This window comes from Haemaphysalis longicornis, unplaced genomic scaffold, assembly GCF_048455015.1.
Source record: "Haemaphysalis longicornis isolate Haplotype H1 unplaced genomic scaffold, Haemaphysalis longicornis Haplotype H1 scaffold_12, whole genome shotgun sequence".
NCBI lineage: Eukaryota > Metazoa > Arthropoda > Arachnida > Ixodida > Ixodidae > Haemaphysalis > Haemaphysalis longicornis.
In genome coordinates this window covers 81,272,280-81,285,068 of record NW_027526225.1, presented here as the reverse complement: position 1 = coordinate 81,285,068, position 12,789 = coordinate 81,272,280, and the positions used below count along the sequence as shown (strand labels likewise).

Genomic DNA, 12,789 nt, shown 5'->3' with positions numbered 1-12,789 from the left:
GGTAATCAATGACCTGCGGAAGGCTTTCGGGTGGTCTTTGCCTGCCGTGAAATAGTTCGTTTACGGGCAAATACCTACCCATTCATTCCATGGGGAAATTTTACGCGCAATTCGTTAAATTTGTACGTATTCACTGCAGTTGCTCGCCCAATCTACGGTTGGCATTCGTTGTCTTTGTGGTTGTCCCCTTAGTATGGGTGAATTCGAAGATTGAACGCAGGGGCACCGGGCTAGACGAACGGACACTGGAGGATCATAGCGAACATTCATCCTTCTTTGGTAACAACCAGTTCGTAATCAACCAGTTCGTACTCTGCAGCTCTTAGCAAGTTATTATCGGTTGAGGAGTTTCCCGATATGTAGTCTTTCTTTTTTATCACGGGTGGTAGAAGACGGCTGAAAATTTCATGCTTCATGGCTCACTTTGTTTCGCCTACATGCCTGCAAGGGTTGGTTGGGCGCGTATGATGAAGATGATAATGATGATGATGAGCCTTAGGGGTGGTTGCTGGAAGGGAGGATACTTTGGTTCATTCAGTTTTTTGTCAACTGGGGGCATGACGCTGTGGGCGTATGACAACCGGTTTAAAGAAGGCAGTTGTCACCCCGCACAACTCTAGCCCCACCACGGGCCATGGCCATACGTGTCTTATTGGTGCAGAAATTCAGAATCGTGGCACTTCGCTTCAGCGCCTGTATGCCAAACATTCAGCTGCAAGAAAACGGCGTTCCCACGTAAAAGGTGGCCGTATCGGTATATACTCAGCAGAAAAGCGAACCTCTTTCGAATGAAGTTCCGAGTTGCCTTCGTCGATCCTTTCGCTCGCGCATGTAGCAAGGATATATATATCATCTCGCTGCCTCTTCCTCTTCCTTCCCGAGGTTGGTCCTCCTCTCCTCCTCTTTCTCCACATCCAGAGAAAGCGAGAAAAGGCTGGCCATTCGCTCGTCCGCGGAGCGTCCAAGACTCGCGCGAATCTCGCCGCTTTGTGCGCGCTATACCTCCTGCAGCTGCCGGGCTTGTTTAATTACATCGGCGCTGACAACTTCGCACCGAGGTTCCGAAGGAAACAAAGCGACACTCTTTTATCGCAGTGTTTATCTTCCCCGCTGAATACGCGCTCCCGCACCTGCACACACACGTTTATGCGTTTCCTTTTCAGAGATCTGCAGGCGCGCCTGTCTCACTTAAGCTGCATTGATTGTTGATGTTGGCCCCGCCGCCTGCGCTCGCTTTTGTGGTCCTTCCACGAGGCTCGGCTGTGGACAAAAGCGGCCCGTCTCGGTGCGGGCTTCTATGCGGCGCGTGAGTGGCGAGAAATGAAATAGCGTATCCGCTATGCCGGGCATCCCTTGTCGATTTACTCGGAAGCTCAGGCAGTTCAAATGAGGAACGGCATACGTTGCTTTGCCCGCCTGATGGCGACGCAGCACAAAGCATCTATTATGCAACTATTTGCGAATCCGGTGGATTCGTTGCTCAGAGTTTTTCTACAGGTGTTACCTGCGCGTAGGAGAATATCCGGCGTGAGCTTTCCGTTAACGTTGGTCGGAGATTTCGTGTCTGCACCTCTCCGCGAAAAACTTTATACCATTCCTTCCCAAAGAAAGTTGAGAGAAGCGTGAAAGCTAAAAGTGCATCCAACCTTCACTGAAAGTGCATCCAACCTTCACTGAAAGTGCGTCCAGTCGATCGCCAAACCTTCGAATACCCAAATCGCGAACGATAAACGAACCCGTGCGACGATTTTTCGCGTGCTAAGTAAACGTATCTACATACCGATCTAAATGTATACCGATACGTGGTTTATGAGATAAAGATGTACTATTGTACTCCTTCTTCGTGATCAATGCGTGTATTGTCTGATCCAGAGCCGTTCCTGTTTCGCAATTTCAAGTAGTAACCGTTTTGACACAACGGAAGACCGGTTTCACGCACGCGCTGTGTGTCCAGAGATCAATTATCAGAGCTTTCCCGTCGACCAACCGGTCTACGGGGAAATGCATTAGTTTTTTGACAGAACAACGTCGATCCCACTAAGAAAGCTTTCTCTAAAAAAAAAAAAAATTATGAGCCATTATGGCCTACCAAAGTGGAAGGCTAGGGCAACTGTGAGGTATGGAGCACCACGTTCTTTACCCTCCGTCTCCCGTTCATCTTGCGTGTTGAACCTGCTGCGTCTTGCCGGCCGCCGCTGTCCACGTGATCTGTGGCTGGACATGTGCACATGTTCAGGGTGTGGCGTTGCCTTGAAGCTTTCGTGTTTTAGATGTTCACGTTGCCTTCCCCCGGTAGGCCGATGAGGAGGCGCCCTCTTTGAACTTTGATCCGCGCGCGAACAGTTGTGTCGCCCTTGTTCTCTTCTTGGCTTCCACCTCCCTCCCGCACATGGGTGCCTCGGAAAATCGCGACCAGCGAGAGTCTAGCCGCGTAGCTGTAAAAATATATCTAGCAGCGATTGGTAGTAAATTATCTTTCGCGGTATTCTGGTGGCGTATGCGTCAGACGAGGGTAGTCGAATCGGCTAAGATTTTCCACCTTTCACTAGCAGGGTCATTTTAAGAGTGCTACAGCTTCTCTTGTTTCTACCTTTGCGAGAAGCAATGGGACACGATTAAGGAATTGCTCTTCAAGACCAGCAGACGGTTGGCCACAGTTATTGAGTGTGATCGGGTGTCTGCAGGTTCAGCACACTGCGTTTCCCCAAGCCCCCTACGGTTCCTTTCCTCCATCTTTTTCCCTTCTCTCTGACCGTGCTCTCTCGCTATTACGGGGAGTTTATTGTTTGCCTTCTTATGCGGCCCCTCGCCTTCTTATGCGGCCTCTCGCCTTCTTATGCGGCCTCTCGCCTTCTTATGCGGCCTCTCGCCTTCTCATGCGGCCCCTCGCCTCCTTATGCGGCCTCTCGCCTCCTTATGCGGCCCCTCGCCTCCTTATGCGGCCCCTGGGGCGAGAAGCAGTGTGGTGGCAGTGTCTCGACTGACATTCTGTCTCGACTCTCCCATGGGGGCTATTGAGGATCGTAAATACCAACAATGTCGGAATTGTACCGAAGTGCCTCAAAGCCAACACCACTGCACACATACACCGAAATCTTATCCCACTACAAAAACGACCGCCGTCGATTCCCGCCACCTCATTCACAATTAACACGCGACGAAGAAACCACTTTCCGGCGCCTACACAGCAATTCGTATCCCCATAACACCGTACGAAACGCTATGTACCCCACACAATACCCTGCCACCTGTAACTTCTGCCCTGTTGCTGGTACTCTATACCACGTGGTATGGGAGTTCCAACGGACCCCCACTCTAACTCAAAATCCAAACCCTGCCAATAAGCAGTGGGGGGAGCAGCTGACCAGCTCCGAGCTCTCAGGCCAGCGCCGACTGGTGGAACGGGCCCAGACGGCCAGCCAGCTCCAAGGCATCTTGGAATAAGGATGCCTCTTACTGGGTGGAGGCCCAAAGAACATCCTTCTGCTCATTACTATAATAAATGTTTCTCTCTCTCTCTCTCTCTTTCTATCCTCATAAATGATTAGGAAAAAGATGGTGCCGGCTTTGAAAACACCTTGTTCACTGTTATAGTGGTTTTTCTGCGTGTAAAGCTCACCTCGAAATATTGCTTGCCTAGGGATGCGCATAGACGAGCGCAACTCTTCTCCCTCTCCCTCTCTCTCCACCCCCACCTTTCTCTCCCCCTTCCCTCTCTTTATCTCTCTCTCTCTCTCTCTCTCTTTCTCGGGTTTCAGCACCTCTGTCTGAAGTGCTTTTGAGGGAACAAGTAAAACAAGGCGAAAAGCGGGTGGCCTTCCTCCGCGGAATGTATGCACCGTGGACGATCTTTCACCGGATTCTCCGCAATTTATCTTTGGTGCTGGCCTTGGGTTAACTTTGCTCACCCGTCTAGGAGCGGGGTCTTTTTTTTTTTTTTTTTTTTTTTACGAGTTGCCCTCCACGCTTCGCACTCTGGTCTGTTTCATGGCAGACCAAAAAGAAAAAAAGAGGAAAAGAAAAAGAGCGAGGTGCATGTGGTACTTGGCTTTCCTTGCGTTTAAAACCATCGTTTTTCATTCAGAGGGTATACCCTGCGCGAACGGCGGTTAAATTTTTTTTTTCTGCGCAGGCGTCTTCTGTTTCATTGTTTTCGACCCGTCTTTTCCTTCTGCAAAATTTCCTACCTCCCTTTTGAGGTGCTCACAGTCGTGATTCTTATCAACAGTTCCTCGCACGCTATGCAGTGAAATTCGGATTCTCAGACATGGTGCAAAGCCATTTCACGTACAGTGTTGTTGTTTAAGGTAATAATGAAGCAATGTTGATGCTAGCGATGCAACTATCTGCTGTTGTGAGGAACGCTTTCGTCGATGCCTAGCGCGATGGTATATTTTTTTTTTTGCTACAATTTTTGCCTGCACCCGAACGCGAGGACACGTGTTCGGTGGAACTATAGGTGGAACTAACGTTTCGAGTGGGGTCCGGTCTTCCCCCCGGTCGAAACGTTAGTTCCACCGTCGTTTTCATACATGCGGCCACCCTATCGTGTTTTTTTTTAATTTTGAAACCAAATCCCGGAACTTATTCATCGCAATATATATATATATATATATATATATATATATATATATATATATATCTATATCTATATATATATATATATTGACTGACTGACTGTAGGGTTTAACGCGCCGACGCAACGCAGGTGATGAGGCGCGCCGTAGTGGAGGGCTCCGGATTAATTTTGACCACCTGGGGATCTTTAGCGTGCGCCGAAATCTCGTACACACGGGCGTTTTTGCTTTTCGCCTCCATCAGAAAAGCGGCCGCCGCAGCCGGGAATCGAACCCGCGACCTTGTGCTCAGCAGCGCAACGCCTTAGCCACTGAGCCACCGCGGCGGGTATATATATATATATATATATATATATATATATATATATATATATATATATATATATATATATATATATATATAGTTAACGTGCGCCGAAATTTCGAACACACAAGCGTTTTCGCTTTTAGCCTCAGGACGTAGATTCGACCGCGGCCGTGGCGGCTGCTTTTCTGACGGGAGGTGAAAAGCGAGAACGTCCGTGTGTTCGAGATTTCGGCGTGTTAAACCACGCAGTCAAAGCATCACCGTTCCGCTGCGGCGAAGGGTAGCCCTGCCGTTTCTCCGGCCTTCTGATTTGGTAGCGCCGCCGAAGAATTTCGGAAACGCTAAGCACTCACGTTCTGGAAAAAGATCCGCCCGCATTCGCGCGGTCGGTCTTCGAATAGTTTCCGGCGGGAGCGCGGTCGGTGGGGAGAAGCGCGCAGTTAGCTTCTCCGCCGGGCATGGGCGAACTGCGGCGGAGCAAACAAACAAACACACGTTCCGCGGGCGTCTGTCCATCCGTCTCTCTTGGAAGCCGGGTTGGAAAAAGCCGCCTTTTTGTGACGGCCCTCACGTTCCCCGTCCACGGCGGCTGGGCTCAAAGGCGCTGCTGAGTTTACGTCGCACCCCGTCACGGTCAGGTGCTGTGGGAAGAATGAGGGGCCGGCCGGCGTGGTCATAAACAGCCGCTTTCTCCACCGCAGTCGCGGCTGTGTTAGCTTTTGTAACCCGCGTTTTTCTCGCAGTTATGAATGACGCTCGCGGGCCGTCTTTTCCGGTGTCGTGAAATAATTGCCGAGAAGGGAAAAATCTGGCATTCAGACGGCGGAGTTAGGGCCGACATGTAGACAGATTCGCCGATGGGAGCAACACTGAGAGAAGGTAAACAATTTCTTCCACAACCACTTTGGGCAAACCTTGGCCCCCTTAGGTCGGAGAGTGTGCTTGTTGTGCTGTTGTATCGAGCTTGCGGAAAAGTAACTGACTATTGCGCGGGAAAGGGGAAGATGTTTAGTCCGATAATAGAATGTAAATGGAGGTAGGACACACCGATGTACCGAGGGCAGAAACTTGGAGGCTCACTAAGAGGGTTCAACTTAAATTGAGGACGACTCAGCGAGCAATGGAGTGGAAGATGATAGGTGTAACATTAAGGGACAAGAAGAGAGCGGAGTGGGTCAGGGAACAAACGCGTGTTAAGGACATATTAGTAGAAATTAAGAAGAAGAAATGGGCGTGGACAGGGCATGTAATGCGAAGGCAAGATAACCGTTGGTCATTAACGGTAACAGAGGGGATCCCTAGAGAAGGCAAGCGTGGCAGGGGGCGGCAGAAAGTGTGAACCTGAACATGCCAATTTGTAAAATTCTCTTTGTGGAGGTCCGATAATGACGCACTTTTAGTGTACATTTAAAGCTCCGTTTCTCAACTTAGTTACTGCAGTTAGGCTACGCGTGAATTTGACTTGCATAGAAAGAGGTCGCGCTATTTGTGTTTTGGTTAATATTTGCGTGATCGCGTTTCTTTTTTCCGTGACTGTACGGGCAAATCGTGCGTCACTGTTCGATATTATGCGACAACAGCGATAATCTTATCGTTCTTGCAATCTCCCCCCCCCCCCCCCTGATTTTTTTTTTTTTAGGAGCTTCTCGTTTATAGTCTTCGGCTTGTCTGTGTAGTCCGGGGTAGATATGGAACTAAGTGGCACATTCAGCTAGCTAGTGCGGTTCATAAACTTTTCACTCTTGGAGCGCCAGCTAACTTAGCGTAAGAGAGTCGAAATTAGCCGCTATGCTTACATCACTAGTGGCCGTCTAGAATATAGCTATAAAACTTGGCGGAATATTATCAGCCACTCGAGTGGGTAAGAGTATCCTTCACCGGCGGCAATAGCTGCCGACGATTTGTCGTTTTCATATTCGCATAACGCATTTTCGTTCCATTAAGGTGCGCCTTTACAACTTGAACATTCCCCATGGGAAATCCAAATGTCGCATCGCTCCATGTCACCGGATGTACGCGAAAACCCAAGGAAACTCCTCGGTAGTTTGCACCTGTCTCAGCGAGTGCGGCCGTCTTCGTTAGACACGAATACTCCACCCCCCCCCCCCCCCCCCCCCCCTTACCCTGTTCCACCCACCCCCGCTCGCAGTTTTGCGTGTGAAATTCTCTAATTGGATTCGGCTTTTAAAATTTCTCACTAAGGATATTTTCAGCATAAAGTGTTGTCTCAACACTCTGATATGCTGCGTCCTACGAACACTCGACACATATTGTACGAAGTAAAATAGCGATGGGGAGCCGACTGTCTCCAACCAGACTCTACAGCCGGCAACGTTCGTATGTCTCTGTGTATTCGTTGCCTTTTCAACTTATAACTTATCCTATCTTATCGCCTCGGTATCAGCGTCGCATGACATTGTTGTCGGAGGAGAGTGCGGCGCAACTTCACAACTTCTTTCTACTCGTATACAGTAAAACCTTGTTATAACGGTACAGCAAACGGACTTCGTCATAAACGATGCTTCCTTAAAAGCCGAAATTACTTGACCTATACGTACTGCTGTAACAACCATGAGAGGCTTCGAATAAGGATAGCTCCGACTAAAGTTTATTCGTTATAACGAGGGTTTAGTGCCTTCATTACCGCATAACGCAAAACCTGACACGAGCTCGTTAGGCTTAACTCCGGACCTTGTTTACGATCGGCCGATTACCCGCCTGCCTCCCGCAACTAAACCGACGGGTTAATCGCAGGCTGCCTGGCGCTTAACTTTATCTTAACGACTCGCGCGTACGCCTAAGCGCAGCTTCCCGACCCCAGCTTCCGTGCAACCGCGTAGCAAACTCGTTCGGTTTCTCCGACGACGAAATCAGGGCTGAATCCCCTCACACTTCCGGCATCCGCACGCGAGCGCGCATCGTTCACGAACTCCTTTCCAATACCTGCAAAAAGGAGTTTGGGCTCGTTCGAGACGCTCAAATGTCCCCGAGCGCTTTTCCAACCGGGCCGTGCGTGTTCGAAAGCGGGCTGCAACGTTTCGACGTTACAGCGTTTCTTCGAGAAGTGAAAGAGGAATCGAGTCATGGGAAAATTCGCATCTCGGCGGGTGCCGCAGCTTTTTTGCCTTTTGCCGAAACGTCCCCGACTAAGCAAAGACGAATAAAGAGAGTGTATGTAGAGAGAGTACATAGCTGGAACGTGTACGCCGCTTAGGCCGTTTCGGCGCAGAGCTTCTTTTTTCCGTAACCCCTGCCGCGTTCGTATACTTCCCGGGGGTGATTTACGGCGGAGCACCAGCCAGCACCGGCCGCGTCGCATCGACTTCGTGTAGTGTGGATATCTTTCCGGCCGCGCAACTAGTTGCCGGGATCGTGCCTCCTCCGACGCGAGTTTGTAAACGTGCGCGCGTATATATCTGCGGCACGCGATATACACGAACTGCCTGGCGCCTACATGCCGCGACCTCCGACTTGCTTGCTTGCTTGCTTGCTTGCTTGCTTGCTTTTTAGGGGCGAAGCTTCTTAGGGGCTGGGGTTGTTGGCGTCTCCGGTCGTCGTCGTAAGCATCGTTTCATGCAGTCACGGTACTAAAACTCGCCGCGACCTCCAGTTTCCTTGCTTTTTAGGAGCAAAGCCCCTTAGGGGCTGTGTTTGCTGGCGTCTCGTCGTAAGCATCGTCTCATGTAGTTACGGTACTAAAACTCCCGGAAACTCGTTTACGCCTCGCGCTAGATGCAACGCGTACTAAAAAAAAACACCCGGACACTCGTTTACGCCTCGTGCTAGAGAGCTTCGTGCTTCAAAGACAAGAGACTTTTACAGCGAAGCTGTATATTTCTACACCCCCCCCCAAATAGTTTAATCTCCGTGGGCAAAAACGCCAAGGTGCCAAGAATACACTTATGCATTTCATGTTTAATGGCCCGGGATTTTTTTCTTTTCGGCCACTCTTGACTTCATGGCGATTGAACAGACGTAACTCCACGGCGTAAAGCTTTGACCATTATTTAAGGGCAGTACTATGGCTGAACGCATCGCATTCTGGTCGAGTACCTGTGGCGCGAAGTTCAACCCGTTCGGCTGGCTCTGAGGTGGTTCTTCGTGGCGCGAAGCCGCTTCTTCGGGGTTTCAGTATAGCGGAATCCCGGGTTGACGTTTTCCTCGTACGCGCTGACAAATCAGAGTGGGGGTTAGACTCTTAGCGTAGTTGTTATAAACCTTTTCTTTGTGCCAGGATTGTACGTGCTGAATTTGTTTTGTACGCTTTACACGAGTGTATTTCGTATTTGATGACAATTCATTGCCGTTTTTTCTTAGTGGAAAAAAAGAAGGAGAAATGGACGTGGGCAGGGCATATAATGCGGAGGCAAGATAACGGTTGGTCATTAACGGTAACAGAGTGGATCCCTAGAAAAGGCAAGCGTGGCAGGGGGCGGCAGAAAGTTAGGTTGGCGGATGAGATCAAGAAGTTTGCGGGGATTAATTGGTCGCATTTAGCACAGGACCGGGATAATTGGATTAATGGAGAGGCCTTTGCCCTGCAGTGGGCGTAGACAGGGTAGTGATGGTGGTGGTGATGATGAATTGGCGTTCAGGTCAGTTATTGACGGCTCGTATATAAACCTGGCTCTTGATTGATTTGATTGATTTATTGTAGGGTACAACGCGCCGACGCAACGCAGGCGATGAGGCACGCCGTAGTGGAGGGCTCCGGATTAATTTTGACCACCTGGGGATCTTTATCGTGCGCCGAAATCTCGTACACACGGGCGTTTTTGCTTTTCGCCTCCATCAGAAAAGCGGCCGCCGCGGCCGGGAATCGAACCCGCGACCTGGCTCTTGATAGACCTGGGGTTATTTCGCTGTATGAAATACTATGGACTGCGGGAAGGATTTTATTTTCATTCTGGCCATTAATTCCGGAATAAGTGATTCCGGACCACATCCACTAAGCAACGCGTTTTGTCACCTCTTTCGTCGCTTTTTTTTTTTTTTTTGCACTCAAATTTCGAAGAAACGGAGCACGCGAAACGTATTACTCGACCAGTATTCGGTTTATTTATTTCGTTATTAGTCGCTATCATCCACACCCTTAACAACGATATCCGCCTGCATCTCAGAACGGAAAATTTGATTTTCTGCGACACATCGTGCAATGTCTGTGTGCGTGCAATATCTTTCCAGAAGTGGTGGTAACGTATTGCCGAAATATGCGTGTGCGTGGTGGTTGTTCTAATGAAATGTACTATGACGATGGTTGTAATCGTTGCGTCGCAAAACATCGCCAACTGTTGACGATTTAAACGTAACCACGGTACTCTTCACCAAGAACTGCGTGATTTCCCGCGCCACTTTCGCGTCTACATTTGGCTATTCGTAAGGACTCTACTCGTCTACCTGGAAGAAAATAGCGCGATCTGTCGTCGCGCACTGAAAACGCCCGATGAATAATAAAAAAAAAAAAAAGCCGTCTTGCGTAGGTCTCGTACAGCACATTAATCCTGGGCAATGGTTCTGAACGCGAGGGAGTGCACCGCATGTCCTGGCCTTTCAACGCGGTCACCATCCTTGTATTCCCCCCCCCAAAAAAAAACGCATTTTTTTGCCGAAAAAAAAAAAAAAACTACAGTACGTCACCCAATCTTGCGCGCGGACTGTTCCCTTATGAAACTTTCTGTCTTCGTGATGTGTGGCTCCCGATATTTCACTGCTGCGCCGGAAAACGCGGGAGAGTATACGGAACGAATGCGTCAGTGCTTGAGCTTTGGGCGCCGTAAAATCTTTGCTGAATAGCTGAGCGTGCCGTGGCGTCAGACGCAGTCTCTTGTTTAGTCTGGGACCGCGGGGGGTCTGTACATCCGCTGGACGGTTCTAGCCACAGGCGTTCCCGCCTTTAAGCCTGCCTGTACGCAACGTGCAAGTTTTATTAGAAAACCTTTTACAGTGGAAGCTTTCTTAGTGGGACCGATAACATCCCGTCAGAAAACTAAGGCATTTCCCCGTAGACCGGTTGGTCGAACGAAAAGCTCTGATAAGATTTGTGGACACACGGCGCGTGTGCGAATTACCGGGGTTCTATTCAGTGTCAACACGGTTACTTGAAAAAGGAACGGTTCTAGGTAAGACAACACACGCATCGATCATGAAGAAAGAGCACAATAGCATACCTTTATCTCAAAAACCACGTATCGGTTTGCATTTAGGTCGTTCGTAGGTGCGCTTACATAGTGCGCGAAAAATTGTCGCATGGGTTCGTTCTTCGTTTGCGGTGTGGGTCTTTGAAGGTTTGACGATCGATAGGACGCACTCACAGCGTAAGTTGGACGCACTAGTGTGACTAGACAAGGTTAGGAGTATCGGCACGTTTTTCATCTACTCTTCCGTGCCGCCGCCGGGATCATTGGTCAGTCAGCATCACGTGACATTTGTTTCCACTGCGACAATTCATGGGCGCGGCAATTTTGTTGTTTATGCGTTTTTCGTCGTTCCGACCGCGAATCAAAGATAACGCGCTTCGCAACATTTCAGCAGCAGAAGTGTGTCCGAAGATGCCGCGATGCTTCGTCTTCGGTGGTGTTGTGTTTAAAATGGCCGCGTCAAAGTTAGCGATCAGGCCCCGCAGGAGCGGCAATCTGGCAGCACCGATGAACGTCAAAATAGCCGCCGTTGCTCGCTTGCGTGCCTCAGTGACGGTGCTCTGTATCTTATCTAGTGACACCAGGGGCGGTATTCTCGAGTTTTTTCCCTTTTGCGTCCCTTTCAAAAGTGTCCCTTTTGGCGAGCCCTGATTGGTTAAAAGCAAACAACCGGAAGTGACGTAACACAAGCGCAACAAACCTACTGCCAACGCCCACTGCTTAACCGGAAGTACGTCACGATAAAAGGGACTCAAAAGGGACAGTTACGAGAATACTGCCCCAGGACACACTTTCAGCGAAGGTTTTGACGCACTTTTAACGCAGTTTTGACGTGAGAAAGCTTTCGCGCTTCTCTCAGCTTTCTTTAGGAAGAGATGTACAGTTTTTATTTTGTCTCATCGTTCAGTCGACCTTCAAGGCCCTCGAGCGAACCGTCGTATAAAAAAATCCTACTTCGCGTTCCATAGCACGAGGCGTTCTATTGCGCGAGTTTAAATTCGTAGTAGCCACTGGTGGTGTCGCTGCCAGTAACACGCTAGATGAAGGGAGCGAAAGAACGCAGCCGAACGAGCGAACGTACAAGCAGCGAAGCTTATGAAGCCGACTAACGTTGCAAAATGTGGATGACAAAGCAAACTTGTTCGGACGTCAATGTAAGGACTGACGGTAAAATAGTCACACCGTAGGAGGATGAACGATATGTCGATGGTGGACGTGAATGCGGTAAAAGAGCACGAAAAAAATGAAGCTCACACTAACGCGTAAGAAGGTGGCGAAGCTCTACGCAACCTTCACTACCATCACGACGGTTTAAGTCCACGATTGCAGCCGATTTGCTTCTTCACTGCTGCCGCAACGACGTATTACTCCATCATTGTAGCTATAAGCGTGAGCTTCTTTCATTTTCTTGGGAGTGATAATCATTGGACATCACTTTGGAGGGGCGTACGCTATGACGTTTCTGTCTCGTTCCGAGCAAGTGTGGCCACGATTAGGGCGAACTCTGTTTTTTTTTTAAATCTTGGCCAATCTCTTTAAGTGGGTGTGCCTGGCTTAACAAACGGGTGCAGGAGACGCTGGGTGGTCGTCGCGATGCACACACACACGAGCGCTGGGCAGTTCATTGCTATTTTTAACTGCGGACTAGAAAAATTACAATTTGCTGATTAGCTTCGCTGTTAACAAAGCAAATCACGTATCTTCCTTCAATGCATCTTCACTCAGGCTGGCCTTTAAGTCTTCTTAGGATAACACGTTACACCGTGAA

General features: G+C 49.4%; 1 protein-coding gene across 4 annotated transcripts in view; it reads left to right on the top strand.

Moving 5' to 3' along the window:
• LOC144162860 (uncharacterized) overlaps window positions 1–12,789 on the top strand; it is a 299,979-nt gene that overhangs the window by 195,517 nt on the left and 91,673 nt on the right. The window contains exon 1 of one of the 4 annotated variants that reach the window (XM_077693572.1): window positions 5,627–5,763. The exons of the other annotated variants lie outside the window; for them this stretch is intronic. The gene's annotated coding sequence lies outside the window, so the exon portion shown is untranslated. Of the gene's footprint in view, window positions 1–5,626; window positions 5,764–12,789 lie in introns of those variants that run through there. 4 annotated transcript variants of the gene reach the window in all.